This window comes from Sphaeramia orbicularis, chromosome 14, assembly GCF_902148855.1.
Source record: "Sphaeramia orbicularis chromosome 14, fSphaOr1.1, whole genome shotgun sequence".
NCBI lineage: Eukaryota > Metazoa > Chordata > Actinopteri > Kurtiformes > Apogonidae > Sphaeramia > Sphaeramia orbicularis.
This window is the reverse complement of record NC_043970.1, coordinates 22,190,693-22,215,513: the sequence shown is the minus strand read 5'-3', so window position 1 is coordinate 22,215,513 and position 24,821 is coordinate 22,190,693. Positions and strand designations below refer to the sequence as shown.

The 24,821-nt window shown below is 37.9% G+C and overlaps 1 protein-coding gene and 1 non-coding gene across 2 annotated transcripts in view; one reads left to right on the top strand and one right to left on the bottom strand.

The window, feature by feature from the left end:
- The window catches only part of LOC115432415 (rho GTPase-activating protein 26), a 143,805-nt gene that overhangs the window by 33,137 nt on the left and 85,847 nt on the right, over positions 1-24,821 (top strand). The window lies entirely within an intron of this gene.
- On the bottom strand, positions 1,370-1,442 carry trnat-agu (transfer RNA threonine (anticodon AGU)). Its single transcript has one exon. It is a non-coding gene; the product is annotated as a tRNA-Thr (tRNA).

The following is a 24,821-nucleotide window of genomic DNA, read 5'->3' as shown; positions in this document are numbered from 1 at the left end:
CAGATCTGAGTAAATGCTGGATTCTCACTGTCTTTTTTGGCTTCTCTTGTCATACTATCCTCTGCCTCTCCCATAAGAATTGATGGATTGAGGTCAAAGATTTATTTCAGACAATCCTGTTGGAGACTGCTGATCTATTTCCTGATTAAATGTCACAAATTCTGCATTTAGCTTGTCTTTTTTTGTTCCATCCCTGGCAGAAAACATTGGCCTTAGTACAGATATCCTTAACACAATCGACATTGGCAGTCCGATAGTATGTTGGCAGCTAATTCTCTGGCATTTTCTCCGAGCATTCACTTGGAAGTGAAGTTGGCGACCAAAGAAGGCATGTTGCCACACTGTAGAGTTGGCATCTAAAGGATAATCCATTAACTTTATAATGTGTTAAAGTCCTGCCAGGTTTTAAAACCTGTAATTGTTATGGTAAATGTTACTTACAGAATAGATCCCAAATTATGTTTAATACTGAATCTAATCTTTGACAAAAATTTTTAGAATTTGAAGCCTTAACCCTCAAAGTCCTAAACAGCCACTGGCGACCAAAAGCATGTACTGATCTAAAACATGTAATAATAATAACAATAATGATAATAATAATTTTTCAACCACTGATCTTATCAATACATGTTAATAATTCAGGTAAAATATTCCTCAGGTGTTCATCATCATCAGATATGATTCATTGGATGATCGGGGGATCTGTAGTGAACGTTGTAACACTGTTATCTTCTACAACATTGGTTCACCAGTAAAACCCATGCAGTCTGACAAAAGACAGTTGTAGAAGCTTGTTTTTACTTTCAGTGAATGATGTATTTTACTGAAAATGTCATTTTTTCTTCAGTTTTCTCAGTTTTGATATAATAACCTTTGAATTTGCTCTGAGCTTTTCATGAACATACACATAAATCTCTGCTTGAAAAAGGTCCAGAGGACCGAAACGTTGCTACCCTATATTAAAGTTTCTTGTAAATTGAATGGACAGTGTGCAGGATACCTTTTTTCTTCTTCACTTCTACCTCATGCTCTGATGCACCTGTCCTGTTCCCTGAAGACTTTTTTGGTGTGCACCAGCCTCCATACCTTGTTTCTAATGAACATACGCAAGATCATTAAATTAAATACAGGAAAATACCTGCTTTACATAGAAAATTGCAGGCTATAACGTAACAATTGGTGATAAATCACTTAGCAAAGGTTAAATGTAGACAAAAATTCATTTGGGAGTCACAAAAATACTTCTAGGTCTATGAGGGTTAATGAACTAATTCTTTGTTTCCACCCTTTTATACATTTTCATCAGTGCTGAGTAGCTTGTATATAAGATAAACCTTTTTTAGTTCTATGATGGGGTAAATTTGCTTTAAGGCACCACTGGGATTTGAACCAGGATCTTCTGTTTACTAGACAGGCGCTTTAACCAACTAAGCCATGGCACCTGATAGCTATAGGTCAATTTTGGGACACTTTTTTCTTTTTCTAAACCTTCCGTTGGCATGTAGGGTGAAATTCACCTTTCATCATATTGTAATTCAGGTGGCCTGAGATGAGGCTAGATTTCTGCACCTCACTTTGATTCTGTTTTCAGGTTTTAGGAAACCTCACCCATGATGAAAGATTTTGACTGATCGCAGGTGTTTTCAGAGAGGAGGGGAAATGAAAACTGGTGATTGACAACTTTAATAAACAGTCACTGTCAAGACTGTTGTCTGATGCGTCTATAGTGTAGACACCCCAAACAAGCTGCCTGTTCACTCCCCTACGTGTTGTAATTCTTAGTTTTCACTGTGGTATGAAATGGCATCTTGTCCTCTGTTCTTAGACCAGGCCTGTCCTTTTCAAACCAGACATTAACATACATTTTTAATGATCTGATCATATGTATCTGTTCACACATGATACTAGAATGTGTCTACAAATGTGTTGAGTTATCATTCTCTAGAATGAAAGCTTTGTATTACAAGTAAAGAAAATGTTAAGATTGAAAAATACTTTTTCATCTTTACTAGTCAATGTTAGCAAGGTAGGAGAAAAAAAAGTAATCAGTTGGCTCAAAAACTACCAGCTGTTTTTAAGGTGGAACATTCCTTGGCTGTTGCTCAGTGCAGGAGTTGACATTCTGTATCAATGCACCTTGAGTATCTGTCTGTATGACGGCTTTAACCATTCCATTTGATTTATAGGTTCTCTTATATTACATACAGTATATTTAGTGAGAATTCTTCAGGAGTTTAAATAGTGTTTATGAATGTCTACCTGACTATAATAACTGTGAGAGAAAAAAAGAAAGTTTTGGACCATTACTTTGACATCACTGGACCTACGAAGCACTTAGACTACGGGTCTATGAGTTTTCAGGTTTCATACCAGGGCGGATTGATCTTAATTTGTCACGATTTACTTTTCAGAGGGATTGTGCAGATCAGGTCATTAAAAAATAAAGCACACTGTCAAGACCTCATACTCCACTAATGGCCCTTTTTCCAGTGTAATTATATCATTTTGCAGAGAGCGTTTGACATAGGAGTTGCACTAACCTAGGGCTTTGAAGGATTAATGTCACCGGCACAGGTTGCGAGAGTTTTAGTCTGTTTATAGCGATACATTCGTGTCTGTGTGAAGGGCTCAGATGTAGTCCCCATGAAGTTTCAGAGTGTGTGAAATGTGTTACAGGACAATGATGCTGTCAAAGTATAGATACAAGAATGCAGAGTTTCTGATTTGATAACATCTAAAAACTCATCACGCACAGACTAAACCTCCAGAGACCAGTATGATTCAGATTGTGATTCTACGTCCAAAGATCATCATATGACCTTTTGGCCAGAATACGCAACCCCATTTGGCCCATTGGTTGTTCTATTGAAATAGCCCAGGCTGTAACCGTACACACTGCCAATGGATCATAGACCTATGTGTCTGAGACCACCTCTGACTGTGGTCTGTGATTTGTCAATGTAAGTATATTCATATCTTACAGTAGAAGTGTCCACTTGATAATGTGAATCAGATATCTCTAACTTGTCTAAACCGGTCTATGCTAAGGACTGACAGGACAAACTACAGGAGGAGGGTGTGTATTTTAAAACTCTGGGTTTTTTTCCCCAATTTTTGCCGACTGGAGCTTTAAGTTGGCATGCTGATATTTTAAAGTACTTCTAAAGTAGTCTTGGTCAGAGCATGGCTTCAGGCCAGGGCTGCAGGCAGCATTTTGCTGTATGTTGGTGTTTTTGTTTGGGATAGAGGTCAAGTTTGTGCCGGGTTTAGAGGAAGAAGCGGAGGAAGGCTATTTGGAGAAGGGCCCTAATCTGGTTAGTGTGGTTTCCACTTTTTTCTTTTTCTCTGTCTTGTCACCACTCCAGCCGTACTGGTCATTAGTACCCTTTGGAGAACATTAGCACTGCACTGTTTACACGATGAGCTAATGTTAGTGAAAGTGGTTTATTTTCGTTCATGTTTGTGAATGCTGCAGAATCCACAGAATAAAGCTGTAAAAACTGTCCCAGCATATATATTACTTATCATTTATTCTCAACCTCTTGACATAATGATGAAGACCTAATGTTCTTTTTCCACTGTTTGTGTTGGAATGGTATTTAGTTTGTGTTTTTACCAGCGATGACCTCAAATGGGACAACACACTGTCCCAGGGAGTTACGAACAGTTACAACAGAAGGAAAACTACTCTGTCATCTTTTGGCTTTTGTTTCCTTCTGTGTCTGTCTCACCTTTTGCAGAGGAGGTCTGTTTTCCCTTCTACTGTCAGTGCATTTCAATTTGACACTGTGTGTTTTGTGTGTGTTTTTCATGAGTGGGTTCATCCCGTGCTTTCACACCCACTATCAACCCTGTGTAAAGGGGAAGGTCATATATTCTCTTACATTTCCTGTTTTGAAGAGCACTCTGGGGCTCATCGCGGTCATATCAGGGAATGCGATTTAATGGGCAAGTATTTGGGAGGCATGGACTGTCGGTCGGCTTATCTGTGGTGGGATGAGAGCAGTTCAACATTTTGGACAGCTGAGAGAGTTTAGAACATTATTTATGCCGGCAGCTGATTTTACCAATACTATATTAATGAAGTTATTTACTCAGTTTTGCAAAAAAGGAAATATGTCCATTACAATTCTTCATATGGCTTGATCCCACCAACAGTTCGAACATGAAATTTGTAAAATCATCTATAAAAGAAAGGATATTCATCCTTAAGAAGTTAAAAGGATATATGTTCGTTTTGTGTGATGGAATCACAGTTAAACTTGTCTGCAGCTGATGGTTTATTTATGGACTCTTGGATTTACAAGAGCTGACTAGTTGACAAAACTCGCAATTTGACATTAATTGTGTGGCAGGACATTGTGTATATCCTTGAATCACAACATGATAGACAGCTCTTTGTCCCCAGTACAGGAAGGCCCAATCCCAATTCACCCCTCGGCCCTCCCCCTTACTCCTACCCCTTGGCCCTTGCACTTCATAAGATTTAAAATCTTCCACTATGAAATGAGACAACCCTTCGAGACCTGTTACGTCATCAGCAGTCATTGATAAACAGACGTGACAACTTTGTTTCCGAAAGAATTCACCATGCCATCAGCAGCTGCAACCGTCTCTGTTCCATGGGCTTTGGTCATCTTTTTGCGGCAATCAACTATAAACCGCAGAAATGCAGTCTATAACACATTGAAATGCCTTAAACAGTCAATCAAATGATGAAGTTGTTTACGAAAAAATACATACATTTGTTTGTTTCTTTCATCACACTGCTGCACTTTTTAGTTGCGTTTACCTCCATCCTACCGATGATTTGAACAGAGAGATTTCTCATACCCTTCTGTTTGTAGTGTGGTCCAGAAAAATCTCTGTTTTGAGGGCTAAACAGCCCTTCCCCTCCAACTTATCAAGAATCGGGACACCCCTACCCCCTTACATGAACTTGCAATATGGAGGGGTAGGGGTAAAGGGGGGAGGGCCAATGGGTGAATGAGGATTGGGCCAAAGTGCTGCAATTGTCACCATCTGTTTTTTTGTTTTTGTTTGTAAAAGTACCGCTGTAATTTTTAGGGATTCATCTACCTCAATGACTGACATCAGCCAATAAAATAACCTTTCGGTGATGGCACTAACTGGTGTTAATCTGTTGTTCTGCATTACATGCCATTTCATGCAATTGTAAGATTGAATTTGTTAGTATGGTAAAGGGCTGAAAGAGTTTAGGCTCAGCTGAACGTCTTCAGTTCTGAAGCAGATGCTTTTTCCCCAACAACAAATTGTGTTTTTTTTACATGATATAACTGTGGGGTGTTGGCTTAGGTTCTAACTTTATGGATCCCTTCTAGGTACCTCTGATATGGACAATATGTAATCACCCTAGAGCAGTGATTCCCACACTTTTTCAACTTGAGGTCCAAAAGAGAAATTTGGTCTCATTGGGACATGAACTACGAAAAATCCACCATGAATTGCCATGCCTCTACATTTTATCAATACTTGTGTTATCTAAATAATGCCTGGGAGTTTCTCCTCTGCATCGTGTATCTTTAATGACCTTTGGTGAAGTCAACATTAGCAGTCTCTTCCACAGAACAGTCTTCTTTTGTTTTAACTTGGAAAATGAATTCACACCATATCATTACTCTATATTTTATAGTAATGGTAGCCCAATAAAAACAGACATTTTGAGTCCCCACCCTGAGCAATAAATTGCATTGTCATTGCACCGTTGCATAAGATTGCATGAAATGCATTGAATGACACCCCCCCCCCCACACTCAGTATGCAGACATTTCACCAGTCAGATGAAGCTTTGACCATGCATTCACACCATTTGGACAGTTACATGAAGCAACAGGTTACTGTCTACTGACCATTTTAATGATGAATTTATTTATCACAAGTCATATCATCATCTCAATGCTGAACTGTGCTACTGTACATTTCAGATTTGTGTGTCTGTCAGTCTGTCTATGTTTAAGTAGGATTACACAAAAACTACTGCACCCATTGTCATGTTGGGGAAATGTGGAACATGGGCCAAGGACAAACCCTTTACATTTAGAAGCAGATCCATTAAAAGGGGTGGGGGCTTGAATTGCTTTGCATGGTTTTGAAGTGTGGGTAGCCCAAAATACTTGAGTAATCCATGGCGCCAACTAATAAATTACAACTAAGACCTTTGAGATCATGGTAATAGTCAGTTACACTAACCAGTAACACTAATGAGCAAAAAGGTTTACAAAGAAGGTTCTGCCATTCTAGTCAATGAATATATTTGCTGATTTTCCCATTCACACTTAAATTTTCAGTTTTATGCTTGTCGCAGACATTCTCAATGTAATCCAGAATACTTAGGAATAAAGGATACTAGGGACATGGATGCTTGTGGTGTCTGTGTTTCTCCTCACTTAGCAAGAATGTTGAAAAACTGCCTGAAAAGTTGGTGTTTTCCTTAAAATTACAAGGCCAGTTTTACCCAGCGCAGGGCATTTCTGGCCCGGTGTCATCCCCTTGGATTCCAAGTCAGATTGTCCCACATTCCTACTGTGGATTTTTCCTGTGGCAGCCGGCGATCCGCAGGATGATTTCACCCCTCTTTTTAAAAACGAGAGAGGAAAACCTCCCCGGTTGTCTGTGTTTGCTGTGTCAGCAACAGGCGTGGTAGTGCCAAAATGAAAGAGAGGGAGAGGTTGAAAGGGGGTTATAAAGAGTAAGTAGAGGAGGGAATGGAGATAAGAGGGAGAACGAGCAAAAACAAGTGGATAGCAAAAGAAATAAGGATAAAAAAGTGAAAGAAATATAGATCTGAAAACTGGAGTGAAAGACAAGTTGAACTTCCTGCTCCTTGTGGTGGTCAGGCTTTTGTGTGCTGGTTGCTAGGAGACGACAGCTATGTGGCCTGGGACAAGAGGAGGGAGCGCATAAAAGCCTCAGTGATGTACAGTGTTACTGTTTTTGTACTCCCAAAGCCATGCAGATGAATCAATTAGTGGATTGTCAGTAGTTCTTTTCTCTTTTCACACTGTCCACATAAGAAAGGATTAAGGGGAAAAAAACAAAGGTGGCATGAACAGGCAAAAAGTGGAAGAGAACAGCAGTCTATAATTGGATGTGACTGCGGCAAAATGGCAGAACTGTCAATGTATCAAAGATGTTCAATTTACTGTTGGATATGAGAAAGAAAAGCGTCAGATGCTCAGTTTTGAGAATCAGCAAAATGTTAAGTTTTGGCATCATCACCTGGAAGATAAATTAAATATTTAAGGGATTATAGAAGTACCGTAGATGTAAGGGTTCAACACTGTATCTTGGAGGGCTTTTGACCCGGTGTGGACCTTTTTGATTGATCGATTGACCCATCAATCCTCTCAACTGCTTAGTCCCTGTGATGGTCGTGGGGTTACTGGTTCCTATCCTGGCTACCTATGGGGAACGCGGGGTACACTCTGGACGTAGAAGTTCATCACAAGGCTGACAAATACAGAAGAATAGCCATTCACTCTCAAATTTACACCTATGGGCAATTCGACCAGTGAACCTGTTAGTGGAGTGAACTCATGCAGACACTTGGAGAACATATAAACCTCACACAGAAATGGAATTGAACCCACGGCCATCATATGAGGCAATAGTGCTAACCACTGCACCACTGTGCCACCCTGTTTTTGATCCAGTGACAGTGTTTCTGCCCATATGTCTGCCCCAGTGCTTTACCAGTGTCAAATATTCAACACTAGTACTGTTACTCTTCACAGTAATAGTGGTAAAACTTTGAAAACTGTCAACAAAATGCTCCATGTGCTGTGTGAAAACTATATTCAGGGAGAATGCATAGCGGCTAAAATTTGCTTACAGGTCTTGTTTATGTCTTTGTGCATAAGAAATCAGTATAAGTGAATCTTCAAAGGAACTTTGTGTTGGTAAATGCAAGTTAAGCAAATTTACAGGATTTCAGTTCTGTTGCAACATGTTGATGGTCATATGAACTATGTTTTCAGGTCAAAAATGTCCAGTTTCATCACAATTAATGCTATATTTTCATGTCACAAATGGCCAAGTTATATTTTAACTGAATTTACCTTAAAAACAAACATTCTATTCTTTTAGATTCCCCAATTTTTCTTACAACATTATATACTACATATCACGTTTTATTTTTACAGGTTGCAATATGGAGTATGGTGCTGATCCATCCTGCTTATGTTACGCCAATACATACATTAAGAATGTTACACGTCACTTTTTGAATCAACAGTTTTCTAATGATAAGCATTTTTATAAAGAAATAACAATTCTATATTGTTATTTACTCTTTAGTATGATGATAAACTATACAATAAATAATTATGATCCTGGTTTTTGCACAGGGATCATTTGTGGAAACGGTGACATGGCTGCCGAGCATCAGTATGATGGGATCTGTAACAACCATGTCACATCCGTCCACTGCCACATTTTGTGTTTTTGTGTCAGCTGTTATTGTTTTAGATCCACAATACTAACATTTATGAATAAGAGGATAATTAGTAATAGTAAGTTTATAAGTTTATTACTAATAAAGTACTGGTACTGACCAGATCATCATGGGTAATGTCACGTCCGTCCACCAGCAAAAGTTTTCACATACACGTGCTACTCAAAATCCAATATTTCTGAAAATACAGCTTCCACTGTCAAATAATATCAGTAGTCTGTGCACAAATGTATTAGCATTATTTCAACACAGTTCTATGCATTTCTTACAACTTTTTTTTTTGACAAAAATGGCCACTCATGTGACCCCCTAAGTAAATTTTAGCCGATAGAAATAACACATAACATGATAAACTGAGCAGTAAAAATGATAAAACAGAAAATAGCACAATATAATGTGGCAAAATAAGGATATCCCTTTCTCTAATGTCCATATCATGTTGATATGTAAGCTGGGATGTCTCCTGTTCCACTGGGACACAGGCTCACCTCCTGATCAAATGGTCCAAAATGCTTCAAGTCAAACATTATGACTTTATAGCAAAAACGCAAATTTCTGCATCATACCGTGGCTGAAGTGAACACTTTTTTTGCTGAGCAACTCTGAAGAATCAATAGAAATAAACTGGCAAAAAGACACACTATCCACTGTATAGGTATGATGCAGAGTGATCAGGTTTGGACACCATGAGTGAAACATACTGGGCTGAAGATGATGTACCTACTTTAACAAAAATATGCTGTCTGACAGGATGCACCACCTCCTGTCTAACTTAAAAGCCAGTGAAACAAGGATTATATAGTGGTGACTTAAACACTCAGACTATATTACCAGTGGACAATTAAGAAGGCACATATCCAATTACTAAAATAAAAAAAAAACAGATGAAAAATGAAAACGTATCTGTAAAAACAAAACAAGTGTATTAATACTGACACATTTGGGTCCAGTCCTAGATGCTGAAGGAGATGGACAAGTAAATATGTAGTTGCAAACGTAATTATAAAGTGTCCAAAGTTAAATGATGTGAAGTGTGGCTGTATTTCACTTCAAGGATACAACAAGTGTTGAAAGCTTTACAGTTGCTCGTAAAGCTTTCACATTCTGAGCTACATGTAGCGCTAATGACATTGCTCTGGACAAACTTCTTTTCAGTCATGACTGTATTTCACCAGTGTCAGAAAAGAACACTGAACAGAAAAGAACATTGAACAAACTCCTGCAGGTTAGAGTGGACTAAGGGAAGAATTTCTCATGAACTAGTTTAAATTTGTATGCTAGCATAGCAACATTAATGCCACAAGCAATCCATCATACAAAGTAGGCAACACCTTCTTTCTGAAGCTAATCTCAAGAAAGATATATTTTTCTTGTTTTTTTCATTTTTTTCCCTTGTTTTTCCTTAATATCAGTCAAAAAGTGCATACCTCTTTATATTTTAAAACTTCAGGAATAGTGGGGGAAAATATGGAAAAACTGGACACTTTGCTGACAGTTTTTCATGTCATTGATGTTCATTTACTGTTCATTGACTTTCATTATTGCAGTTTATCTTATTCATGATCGCAATCCTCCAAAGCTGGTGAGTGAACATGTTAGTTATGGTGACATTTGCATTCATATGTGTCAGATTTATGAAAAATACTCAACCTTCCACATATCCACATGCTTCTCAGCAGCTGCCTCAGTGTGCCTCTTAAAGCCATCACTAAAACTACATGTCGGTCACGCTCCCCCGACTGTTCCTGCCTCGGTCACATCCTAACCCTCAGTACATTCTGCTTGGGACTTTATCATTGTTTGGTTCCTTTTGTTCCCAGGCTGTATTTAGCCATTGTTAATGACTTTGTTGGCCTCTGACTGCCATTCAGGCCATTTCTGATGAGCCTGTGTTATTACAGGGCAAAGAAAAGCCATCGTAAACTGGCACAGTGCCTCTGTGTGAGATGTGATATTACATTGTTTCTTGGTCTTTTTATTTCCCACCCTTGCTCTTTCCTTAAATTCCTTCCATTATTCGTCCCAGGGATGGGCAGTTTGACACTCATTAAACAGGAATGAAGACGTGAGTAGGGTGTGTGTACGTCGTGTGTGTTGTTTTTGTAGACAGTTAACTTGATAAAAGATAGAAAGTACGAGAAGATGAAAAGTTTCAGACCGTTCTGGGCTAATTACAGTGAATGCTAACAATACGTGCACACTCACAAACACTTGTCCTCTTAGTTGCTGCACAGACACATTCAGATGTGATGAAAGCCATCTGCTGAGATAGACAAAGGGAGTGTTTCCAGTGTGTGTCTGTGTGTGTACGCTGCCTCTGCTTTGTCAACCCCAGTGCTGTGTCATGCGTTGGCCCATGTTTGCTTTTATAAGTGATTCCAAATGCGGGCCAGTGAGTGCCCCTGTTAGTGTCTATGTCTTTGTGTGTGTGTTTACTGTCACGCTGCCACATATGACGGAGTTACATCCCAGTTTAACAGTGTTTATGGTTTGCAGAGCTGCTGTTGGCGAACGCACAAATGTTTTCACAACATTATCCTTGTAAAACAAATGTTCGTCATCTGTTCATGTAGAGGTTGGATGTATAAACAAATGTATTTTGTCACCACGTTACGGATGTTATGGGATTCATACAGTATGATTGAACATACTGAGTCTACAAGAGTTCTTTGAGCTTAAGTAGTGAGGAGAAAAAATAGAATTGGCTGTTTTGGTTTGATCCGGTCCAGAAAAACGAATACCGTATATTACTTTATATGCTGTAAAACTAACCACTGAGTGGGTTCACTATGTGTTTTAAAATGTGGAAAAATATTTTGATCTGGTATTGAGTTTTATTACTAAATGGAAGCTTTTTGCCCTCATCATTGACTCGTGTGGTAAATTTGACAGTAAATGGCTGTTGCCGGGGGTCCGTGGGGGGTATGACTCTAGTATTGGACATCAGGTCCGTGTGTTTCAGCATGTAGTCAAACCACCAGTGGGAGTATTTATACAAGTGGTGGCAATTAGGGTGTGATTGAGAGGTATGTGAAAATTGTGTGTGAGAGTGTGTGCGCAGGTGTGTTTAACATTTTGCGTTGAAAATGGATGTATAGGAGCCTCTAACATGGCTTTGGAGTTCATTCATGGTCACTGCACTGGTAATAGTCGGAGCCATGTGGCCAGTTAAACTGCTGGCTGATGTTTTTTCTCTCTCAAACTGAGCTGATGGTCGGTCACGCTGTTGAATTTGAGTAAGAAAAGTGAAGATTTTGACTAAATATAGTGTAACCTTTGTGGGAGAATGTGACAGTAGTAAAAGCTGCAGTGCTGGATAGTTTTTATTTTCTCTGGGCAAAAATTCCAGAATTGCCTTCCAATATATTGTAATTCAAGTAGTTTGACTTCTGCATCTACTCTGCCGGTATTTTCAGGTTGTAGAAAATATACTCCACAAAGGTGGTTTTTGGCTAAGTAAAAAAAAAAGTAAAGTTTACATTTACTTTCCCCATAGGGATGCTCTGCTTTGAACCCCTCCTAGAACACATAATGGACAGTGGGCTGCCACCTCTGTAGAATGATGGGGGGTGGGACGGCACGCACAATATGCACACTGTGCACAGACAGAATCTGGTCCAATGGGGAATCAAACTCAGAACATTGTTTCTGTAAGGCGACGGTGCTTACGACTACCATCATCACTGCCACTGTGCTGCCCCAGGATCGCAGGTGTTTTCAAACAGATAGGAGTGAAACATGTGACTGCGACCTGGGCGTGATTCTGCCACTCAACTCTGTCTGAACATGCTTGAAGATTGGAAAAGTGGCCTCACTTTCCAGAACTACATTAAGTCATTATTTTGTCTTTTGATTTGGGCCAAGAGGAGAGAGCTGCAGGATGTTTAAATACACCATCCACTGTACAATGTACATATATAAAAAGCAAAAACTACACCTATATATCCCAGGGACAATGCACATTTTATTAAAAGGAATTGCTGAAATAATTCTAAAAAGTCTCATTTGTTTTTGCATTTTTATTCTTGTGTAGAAAAGTAGTGGCACATACACTCGCATAGAGTTTGGTTTTGGTCAACATGCATCAGCTTTTTAGGCCATAACTCAAGAATTTATAAATTATGACAAAACTTTTATACAATCTGTAATAGGATAAAATGATGAGGTCAAACGTCAACTTCATTTTGACTTCACTGTGTTTTGTAAAAACTCTGCAAAAATAGTCTCTAAATGATGCCTCTATGTTTCTCAGTGATAAAAATTCACCGGAGTCATACATCTATAATGGTAAACTCCATTTAGAGATGGTCTTAATGTTATTTTTTGCAGTGAATATTGAAGATTTCCTCTTTGAATGTCTCTGTAGAAATACGTGGGAGATAGTATTCTGCAACTATGGCACAATCACTGTATCACATGATTTACGACATCAACAGTATGATGAAGTTACACTTAACTTTCTGTAAATACTTGTAAATACTTAAGTCAGTAAAAGACTAACAGTCCATGTTGCGGTGTTGTATATCAAACACAGTAGAGCACAATGTTAGCCGAAGCGTTTGACTCACCAGGATGACACACGCCTGCAGCTCTCAGCTCTCACTCACACCATAACTCAGTCCTTGTCATGGATATTTCTCTTCATCTGTCCTCAAAGTAATAAGGCTGTGATCTGCTGTAACTGTAGAAATTCAGATTTTCAACCTCACATTTGTTAAAATTTGCAATGCTGTTGTAACATGTCACATGTCAGAGGTTGTAAACTGAGAGCTGTGTCTGGGAATTCCTTGACAGTTAGTTATGGACTTTTACTGAAGTATTATATGTATGTTGCCATGTTTCTTTGCTCTATGTTTCATTATGTGTGAAGGCCAGTTTGGGTTATTTGTTAATGCTCCTGAGATCATCATCGTTTTCCAAAAATGTAATAATTTTAGAAGCACTAATCTACACGTGCTTTAAAAAACTAAAGCAAAGTGGAGTTCCTCAGCTTTTCAGTGATGTTCTGTAGTTCTGTGTAGGCTCCATAGTGAATGTGTTTAAACCCTAATATTGTGCCCCATGGATTCATCATAATTTCTGACTTTGAGCTAAGGAATGACTTAAATTTGCTTTGGAAATGTAGCAAATTAGAGCAGACAGTAATTTATGTGGAAGTCTGAAACATCTACATTTAATTCTCTAAATGTGAAAAAACAAAACAAAAAAACTTGCTATTGGTTTTGTCTGAGTTACAAAGTGAAAAAATATCACATTTTGACACTATATTTAATTTTCAGGAAAAAGACGACAATGATGAAATCGAGATACTCCTGATTCTGACTGTTGCTTTAGAAATATTTTAGAAAAGCTAAATGGACAAGTACAGGTCGGGTACCACAAAAATGGTTCTTGGTCTCTGGGAATGAATTACCTTTATTGGTTTTTGGGCTAAAGGCGAACTCTGTCTCTCCTAACAAAGCTGGTGTGTGATTGAGATGATGCTCTGCTCATTGTTGAAATTAAAGCAGGAACATATCGGTTGCTTTTTCTAGTTCCGTTGTATAATAATAATAATAATAATAATAATAATAATAATTAATAATAATAATAATAATAATAATAATAAATCCACTTGAGCTTGAAAACCACATCTACCCACTTTGTTTAAATAGTTAAATGACTAAGTATTTGACCCATCCTCAATATACAGGGTGTCCATAAAGTCTCTTAACAATTTAACAAATTTATTACAAAAGTTGATGAATTGATGAAATATGTTAATCAGATTTATTCTCTGCACTCAGTGGTTATTAAAATTTTTAATCACATTGTGGGATCATGTGCAATCGAATCATTGGTCCATTTTTCTTCAACAAGAGATTGGTTAGTACAATTGTTGACCTTGACCTTTTGACTGAATATGTGTCACCACAACTGGATGACCTTCAACCAACCATCATTTTTCAGGTAGATGGTGCACCACCACATTGGGGACTGCATGTTGATGGGTTCCTAAATCAAACATTTCCAGACCAGTGGATTGGAAGGGATGGTCCAATCCCCTGGACACCTCGTTCACAGATATCACTCCCTTGGATTTCTTTTGATGGGTTTGTTAAAGATATCATGTATGGAACAAAGTTACGGGACATCAGCAACCTGAAGTAAAAGATCACTGATGTCATTTCCACCATTGATGAGTCTATGCTACAGCCAACATGGAAACAAATCTAGTACCATCTGGATGTGCTTTGTACAACTAATGGTGTTCATGTAGAGGTGGATTAAATGAATCAAAAGAACTTCAATATCTACTTTTCATTTTATAATAATTTCTACAGATTTGTCTATTCATTTGCTTTTGTAATAAATGTGTTAAATTGTAAAGAGACTTTATGGACACCCTGTATATTTGTTTTCTACTCAAATTTTGGTAAAAGACATCAAATTAGACATTCAGAAGTCTTTTTTTGTATAGAAAAATGATGCAATGTACATCAATGATGGCTACAGTGTTTGTCCCATCATCAGAATTTCAGTCACACAAATTTCTCCACCTTTAATCCACCCCTATATTAGCACCATTAGTTGTACAAAGCACATCCAGACTGTACTGGATTTGTTTCCGTGTTGGCTGTAGCATAGACACATCAGTGGTGTCGATGGCATCAGTGATCTTGTGCCTCAGGTCACTGATGTCCCATATCTTTGTTCGATGCACGAGATCTTTAACATAACCCCAATTTTGTTTCAATTAACCACGATTTACATTGTGTCTTTTCATGAGGAGTAGCCATTTTTAGGGGTTTATTTAACAGAAACTATTTCATCCACAGGATACCTGAAATACACAAATGCAATGTGATTAAAAACTTTGATAACCACTGAGTACATAGAACAAATCTGATTAACATATCTCATCAATTGCTTTTGTAATAAGTTTGTTATAGAGACTTTATGGACACCCTGTATTGTTTCCTGCCACAGCTTTGACTGACTTGACTGATCAAGACCATTTCTGTTTGTGTTTTCTAATCAGAAATGACTTTTCTTTCATTTCTGACAGTACCACCACTTTGCGCCTCCCTTTTGCATTACATCCAGCAACAGTTGACCTTTTTTTCATACTCACTGCTTGCAAATATATATATCTGTAATATGACTTCAGTGTAAAATCTATAATTTATCCCCTTCTTGCATGCACGTGTCTCTGTGTATCCTCTGCATGTGTGTTTGTGTGAGGGGTTAGCCACAGCCTGCGGGGTTGTTTCGAGTATTTGGCAGCAACTTCTTAACTGATGATAAATTTGCTGTTTGGGGCAGCCAGCTCAGCCATTGGAGGGTGATGAGATAAAATATAACTCTGTTTTGTTTTCCTTTTCTTTTTCCACTCATTTCTTCACCACACTCTTGCGTTTTCTCTCTATCTTTGAAGTGACGTTATCGCTGCTGCATCCAACACTAACTAACACTAACACTAAAATGATGTTGGATGTGATTACAGTAGAGTTGCAATAAAGAAATAAAAGTAGCTTGTTTGTTCGTTAAGATGCTGGAAACTCAGGCTTGAATAGATCTTTTCAAGTCAACCATAGAACATTCCAGTTTGGTTTGTAATGTTAGACCTTTTAACAGTAACCTACTTTACTGGGACTGGAAGGACCATATGACGAGGTATTAGATTGTGTAGACCAAATATTACTGGACAGCGGTAAGCTTTTTTTCTGCTGTCTTCCAGCTGTGCTCATGGATCGTATTACAAGCAGATGATGGAACCAAAATGTGGGTCTGTAACGGGATCTACAGTCATGGCCAGATTTGACCTTAATCACCCGTTCAGCTCCACCGCGGGCAGAAAAAGAATGACGAGATGGTGCACGTTGTACTTCCGTAAGCCGCGACCCCAGTCTGCTTCCCATAAGGCTGACTGAGCGGAATGGACAGACCAAGAGTGACCTCTGACCCCTCTGCTTCCCTCCCCTTAACCTGCACTTACCATAGCAACGCCCAAAAGAAAAGGAAGTCATCTCCACTTCGGCTGCTAACACTTTCCCTGCTTCTCTGGTGTATTGTTGCCCCTTAGGGGGTGTTTTCCTCCTTCGTTAAACATCAAACTGACCTTGTACGCTGTGTCCAACGGGAAACCCAGTCATGTGAACTCATGTTTAACATCTACATGAGTCTGTGTTTGGTTTTTACACTTAAAGTTCTCAAGGCATTCCTTCTTTATTGAATAACAACAGAGGCCGAAGGTGAATTCCATTGGATCAAACTCACAGTCAGACAAGGTTTAAATTGAGTTGCATTTGCTTTAGTGTAAATCTATCAGGATGCCTCGGTCATGACACTTGAGTTTGCCTTTATGGGATTACCGTCTCCGTCTGTGTTTTGCGTCTGTCTCGTTGCCAGTTAGGAGTCAGTGGGCGAGCAACTATTGTGTGTAGTGTAAAGTGTTGTACCGAGACATATGTCTAAAATAGGGTAACTTAAACCTCTAGTAAGGCTATAACTAAGGCCATGTCCACACGAAACCGAATCTTTTCCTATCTGATCTTTTTCCTTGTTTTCCAAAAAGTGCTCCGTAAACACAGTCATTTCAGGAAATATCTGTGTCCACACGAAACCACTGAAAACTCCTGAAAACGATGTAGTACAAATGCCAGGCCTGTATGTGGCATTGTAATGCTCTCGCAAAAACCGGAGAAGAAGATGTGGAGCATGCGCGTAAAGCTTGCTTGGTTCTACTGAGTCTGATCCAGTATTTCCTCCTGGTTGCCCCTCTCCACGGTAGATCTAAGAGCATGTAGTGAATATTGTTAGCTACGGTTGTTTGTTGCTCATTGTAGTGAAAGAGTAGCTGAAGATTTTGATTCAATATTTCCAATAAGCTCAATAGTTGTTGTAGCACGGGCACTACTCTGTAGCCATTGTTGTTGTGAAGTGGTGTCTTGCTTCCAGGGTGAAAGGTTAGAGAGGTGGGGCTATGACATCATCCTTTTAGAAAACTGCGGTTTGGTTGTACAGACGAAGATGCGAAACCGACGTTTTCAATTGTATCTACTCTGGGACCCTGTTTCAAAAAGTTGCAGTTTCAGTGACTGAAAACGCCAGTTTCGTGTGGATGAAATGCCTATCCAATATAAAACTTTTGCAGATACGACCAAAACCATTTTCGTATGGACAGAGCCAAACATTTTTCATGTCAATTAACCCATAAAGGCTTAAACAGCCACCAGTGACCAAAATCATCTACTGATCTAAAATCTTTAGGCTAATACCTGTTGATCCACTAGTCCTATCAATAAAATACATTTTGTCATCTTTTCATGGGCATCGGATATGACCCATTTGGATATTCCGGGGCTCCGTAGTTACCAAGGAAACACCGTCATCTTCTACAACATTGATTCCCCTGTAAAACCCAAGGAGTTTGATAAATTACAGAAGTTGTAGATTCTTATTTTTATGTTCAGTTATTGATATCTTGGTTGAAAAAGTCACCTTTTCTTCTGTTTTCTGTTGTAAAAAAATACTCTTTGAATTTGCTCTGAGTTTTTATTAACATCTACATAATCAGTAAGTTAAATATAGGGAAAATACCTGATTTACACTGAAAAATGAAAAATAGAGAGGATAATATTATATATATTATATTAATGGTGATGAATCATTTAAGAAAGGTTAAATAGAGAGAAAAAAAAATCCTTTGGGAACTGCCACAAAAGTAGCATTTGGTCTTTATGGGTCAGTCAGCTAATTGTATTATTCATTAGGTAATTATTTTGGTTTATAAAATATCAGTAAATGGTATAGAGGCGGTTGCGGAATGTTGAAGTAAAGACGCAGGAGTCTTGCAGTTTGAAGAAAAGTCTCGGAGTCTCCTTTAATTCCAGCCTTTTACAGTATTACACATAATAATAAACAGAACTCTGAACCAGAAATGGAGCTGGACTGTTGGTCATCTTATTCTCACCTCCAACATGACATCCTTGGAAGTCTTATTTGGTCCATGATCCAAACATTTTCAGTTTACTGTAACTGAGGAGGAAAGAATTCAGAAAATAATCACATTTAATAAGGTAATATTTGGAAAGTTTGACCTGTTTTCTCCTTTAAAAACAAGTCAAATTTATAAATAGTTATCAAGAAAATAGTAGTGTACAAGTAAGCACAGCTCTCAGGTGCAGCCATGATGATGATGACACTTATTTCAGGTAACCCATCAGATTTAGAAGAATGGAGAGTTTGATTCTACATGGAAATACCCTTTCTTGACAAACTCCTCCATTTATACCTGTAGCCTGATAGCTATTAGTTGTGGTCAAGTGATTATCAGCTCTGTTATTTAGCCTTCAGTTATTGTATTTTTTAAAATATTGGATGGAAGTTTGCTAATTTGAACCCTCAACACTGTCTGATATGTTACACACTATAAATTATAGCTTGTCAACAATGGCACAAGAAATTTTTTTTTTTTTTTTAAGCTATTTCTAATTTTTGCCAGCTAACTGTGAAAGTAGATAGTAAATAATATAAATAGAGTTCAGATATTATTGAACTGGGTTACTCAGTGGTTGTAATATCATCACAGTCATTGCCTGCCAGCGCCACATGATATCGCAGTAAGTACTCGTTTTTGTTTCGTTTGGTTTTCCATTTTTTATAGATATTGCACATGCAAACACCATATACTCTAGTTGTAGCAAAGAAAATGATAAATCATCCATAATACTGAAAAACATCAACATTTATCTTTTTCATCCTTATTTCCTACACCCCACTTACAGGTATTTTGTTATGTGAGGAGTTAGTCTAAATCTTGCCACTAAAATTCTGATTTTTCCTGCAAGTGTAGGTCAGTTTCAAATATCATTTATCCGTCTCCTTGATTAGTCATAACTGGTATTGGCCCTGAATAAAACCTATTAGTCGAATCATCACAGCTTTAACAGAACAGCTGAATGGTTCATGTGAATAGGAATATTAAGAGAAAAATGCTGGTTTGAAACCTAACGCTGAAGCTAATCAAGTGAAATTGCCACATTGTTCTGCAGAGCCAAAAATAATTTCAACCACACCATAATGCGGCACTGTTACGTTGAAGCGATGCCACAGATCTAGACATAATAGATCATTTCATTTTGCATTTATGACTGATTGCATACGCTATTATCCAGATATAATTTCACTAATTTAACACCCAATTTTCCAAATGTGTGTGCCTGTATCCGTATGATCTGAGAGCACAAATTCCTGTTCTTGCTTGGCTGCTGGGTCATGTAAAGAATTAGAAGACTGAAATCTGCCTTTGTCTCTGCAGATGAATAGTGTGCATGTGTGTGTGGTGTCTTTGTGTATGCGTGCGTTTGTCCCGCCAGATGAACAGGGTTTCTATTCACATGCTTGTGGAACAAAGCTACTGCAGAGTTGAAGCTACTGCTGGATATCCTGTTGATATCACACAGGCCTATTCTTTCGACTGCGTAGCCAGTTAATACACATTGCAGCCGTTGTACAGCGCTGCTGCATGGTTGTGGTTAATTACAGATTCCTTTTGTGTCAATTACAGCTCTGTGTGTCTATGTGTGTGTTATTCCTGTACTTTTGTGAGCAGGATGCCTCATTCCAGTAGTGAACAAGCCACTGTCCCTCAAATGTCAGCACTAACTCCAGTTTGTTTGGGCATTTGACAGGAATATTTAGGGCTAATGGGATTCCCATTCCAATATCACCACAAATGAAATACCATTTTTGAGAAATATCCATGTCCCTAAGGCTGCAATGTGTATTATTTCAGTATTATCATCACAGCATTGTCCAGATGTTATGTAAAGTAAATTAACTGCAACATGTCACACTGCAACATTTTTGCCTTTTGATGCAAAAGGAAAAGTTTCGCTGTTCCCATGTTTCATCTCTAATTTACAAGATAACTCTTCCAACAGAACATGATCCACTGTGGTTTAAGGATTCTGGATACATGGAGCTTGTTGCTGTTGTGTGAGATCAGTGTTTCCTATTACTGTAATTACCTAAACTGTGGTGCACCGCAGTCGTCTCACTCCTCATTATAACTTCACAGATCTCGAGTGTGTTTTGTGCTTCAGCAAAGCATCTGTATAAAACCAGAGTTACTGCACAGTGGGACTCTACAGCCACCAGCAGCTCACTGAGTTACTGTGACCCTGTTTTAAGAGTCTAGTGTATGATTTAGGAGGATCTACCACCATGTTTCTACAGTGGATCCAGATGATACTTCCACTTCCTTTTTTCTGTTTTATACCAATTTTCATCCATTGTTAAGGTGCATGATTGTCTCCGACAGTGGTGGACTATAGAGCAGTGTGATTACCGAAAAAAAAACAAAAAAAACCCAGTCAAATTATGAGCATTTTGGTGGCCACTGTAGGTGAGGGTGAATTGTTGAGTTTGTTACGAGCTGCAACATCACCACTAGATGTCACTAGATTTCACATGCTGAACCTTTAAGTAAGTGTTCATGTTCAAGAATTTATTTCCTCAGCAGCAGCAAAACGTGTTACACATATTCTTTATTTCACTGTCATATCATTTCAGAAGTTACAACACTTTGCATAGCATTAAAGTTCAAGAAATTATGATTTCCTTCTCAGATTCCATTCTTCAGCATCTTTATCATTTTTTTTTTTTTTTACTTTTGCCACTCATGCATTCCTTTAAAAATCAGGTTACTGGGATTAATCCTTCTCAAATAGAAGTATTTGAAGTGAAATGTACTATTTGTCATATCTCCTCACCTTTTCATACCATATTGGAAAAATATTGAACTGTAAATATCAACATTTCACATTAGATAGGTTTCTGAATATCACATTGACTAGGATTGGCTTGAGTGAACCCTGGATTCTCTTTGTCAGACTGTAAATGATGATTTAATCTTATATCTTAAGAATCTTAAAATAAGTAAAATTCATTGAACAGATATTTCTGGCTTTTTTTGACGGATAGGCTGATGGAGTGATTATTGGATTCATTTTTATGTTGATATTAGTTTGAGGTTAATGCGGAATTATCACTTCACATAAGGGTAAAACTGCAGGTGAAAGTTTAGTCTCTTAACTGTAATTATCATTATCAGACAGTAATTTTACTGTTACTGTCCTAAGTGTTTTAAAATTTGTAAAAAGAAAAAAAAAGAAAAGAAAAGTTTTGTATTTTAACTCAGTTCTTTTGAACAACTGAACTAATGATGACAAAAAAAAACAAAAAAACATCTGAAAATCAGGTGTTGCTTGTGTATTTCAGTTCTGGCGTGACTCTACAGGTTTTGCTGGACTCAGATAACCAGCTGAAGGTGCCAACACCATCATTAGCCCTCAGTCTCAGCTCTGAATCACTACATTGTACATGTAAGGGTGAGAGATTAGATTTTAATTTGTTACATCCTCAAGTCTCAAGGTTATGTGTTGTAACTGCTTTGTGTGTGTTGTTTCCGTTGTTGTTGCGATCCCTGGAGGCAGCAAAGGAGCGAAGAAAAGGGGGGAATTCTTTCGTTGGAGTGAGAGGGACAGAAAGTGTCAACAGGGTCATTTATTTTTAGCCATCACTGTCCTCTGCTGTCCTTCCTGCCTCAATGTACACACATACACAAACAATCACACAGACGCACAATTCTAAATAGCAAAACAGCAGTGCATCATCCACGCATCTGGGATCCGCAACAATGCTGCGTTCTTCTTTCAACAGCAAATCTGATAACTCGCATTCAAAATATTTCACATTTTCCATCCATTGGTTGATCCTTATCGAATTAACAACCAACCTACGCACGAATACCAGCAATGGAATTCAGCTGTAGCAGCAAATAAACAGCATTTATACCATAATATCATTACTTTTTCTGCTTCATCTTGTTATCACATACATTTTTTTGGACAGTGTTTTGCTACTTTTTGAATATATTTGATAAACCCAGCAATGACCTGTAGAATATCAAAAATAGTAATTGAAAATTACATACACAAAATAGAAGAAATCATCTCCGCATCTCTGCTGAAATCTGTCTCCATCATGTCAGTGATGTAAAGTCAAAAATGCCCAGTTCTTCTAAACTGCCCCACTTCAGATCCATTTATTTTATTGAATTTCTCTGTTGAATTTATTTAGTTCTGCTCCATAAATGTCATTGCTTGTACTGTATCAAATGGTACAATAAATCGCTCATTAAGGAATATCACATGCTTTTTTCATGACGTATATAAACAGTACTTAGCTTTTATTCTTATAGACCCTATTGAAACAGAAATTTAGGTTCTCAGGAAAATTGACGCTTATCAATCAATTGTTAATCGATTGATAAGGTCATCCAACTAATGATTAATGGATACATTGATAATTTGCATCCCTAGTTCATTGGTAGTTCTAAACATATTTAGGGTGTTTTTATTTTCACTTTTTGTTTCTCCCACAGTTTTATTCCTCTCCTCTACATCGTTCATTATAATTATATGTACATTTATAATTATACAAATTCAGTGATCATTTAGCAACTTCTAGTGACTTGTAGAACTTTTACTTTCCTAAGTGAGGAGTTTGCAACATTGCATATCATAGTACATGTTGTCACTTGTAAAGCACATAAATATGTACATTTTTGAGCCATATGGTTTTTCCATAAGGGTGATGAACGTCAGCTAATTGTGTTGAAAGGTAACCTCTTGTTGTTATTGTATCTGCCATTAATGGAAAAGAATCCCCGCTCATTCCATGTGAAAGGGGACATTCTCTGCACAGTGTACTTGTTGAGGCATGTAATCTGTCTTTGTTGAATACTAATTCATTTGTGGTGGGAAAATCTTACAGAATCATATCTGCCAACAATGTGGTTTTGATTTGGAAACAGGTTACGTGTGAGCTGAGACTTTAACTTTACAGCTGATGTGTGTACAGACACGTGTGCATGTATTGAAAACACGACTACAGGGAGTACTAGAACATGCATGATGTATTTGCATACGCGAGCCAGAAATAAAATCCTTTTCTGACCTCATCATATGGTTTGCCAAAATGTACAGTGAGACATCATCCAAGGGCAGGAAAACTAAACAGAAATGCACATTTTGTCAATTTGTTTTTCATCAGTTTTGAGCGACACAAAGTGAACTCATTATTTCCAAAGCAGAAAAATAAATGCTTACTTCAAAGACATCGGGGCATGTGTGTATGCCAGACACAAAGTGAAAACGGTGAAGAGGAACATGGTACATCGGCACAACCTGGATCTTGTCAAAATGGAAAACAATCTCAACAGTGTGTAATGTAACAATAATAGCACGAGTGCACTGCAACATGTTACTGTTATTGTTTCTGAATAACTGCAGTGGATCATTTCAGGTTCATGTTCACTGTGAATGAGTTGTATTGTACTTGTGGACTTTTTTCATTATTTGGATGATACTTTGGCCAATCAGTGCACAACTCTGATGTTGGGTGCAAAAAAAAAAAAAAAAGTTCTGTGATTCTGCATCAATTTTAATCTGTTCTGTCCCACCTAATTTGTGTTAATTTTCACCCTTTTACCAAATCAAATTCCAAAGCTTATGGGGAACTACATAACCAAAATGAATCAATGACATACCATTTGAAAGGTAGAAAATGTCATTTTTTAGTATGTGGCTAAAATAGCTACAACCTGACCTCTAGTCCCATTAGCAGATGCTCTCACTATTTATGTTTATGCTGTTCATGAATATTCTGAAATAAACTCAGATGCAGAGAATCTAAGCAAGGTGTAGCATGACAGTATTGACAAAAAATTTTGTTTTACTGATATTGTGTTTAGTTGCACAGATTCATGGTGGACAGTAGTTCATCTATTTTTATAAAGGCAATGAGTGTTACTACCTTTTAAACAGATGACATTATTTTTAAACTGTGTAACATACAATTATGATTAGAAAAACAGGCTCGTACCATACACAGCTTTTAGCATTTGGATCATCTAAACATAGGACGATTTCACTGACTTGTCCAGGCCATTTTGTGAAATTTCAACATCCTTAACCCCCTCAATCAAGTCATGGGCCCCTGATCAGATTCTTTGTATGGATGTTCCAATTCAGGAAGACAATCATAAAATAATTGAACTGCGGACCACATCCGATGGCTTAAACCAGTGTGGAAATGAAATACTGGTCTTCAATGAACTTAAGAATCTGGTTCCACAAAATACAGTCTGTCTCTTTGTCCTACTGAAATCTCTTAAGAACAAAACAAAAACAAACAAAAAAAACTGACAAACAAGATGTATTTCTATCTTCTAAATTCAGATTAACCCATAAAGGCCTAGTGCTACTTTTGTGGCAGTTCCCACATTAATTTTTCCTCT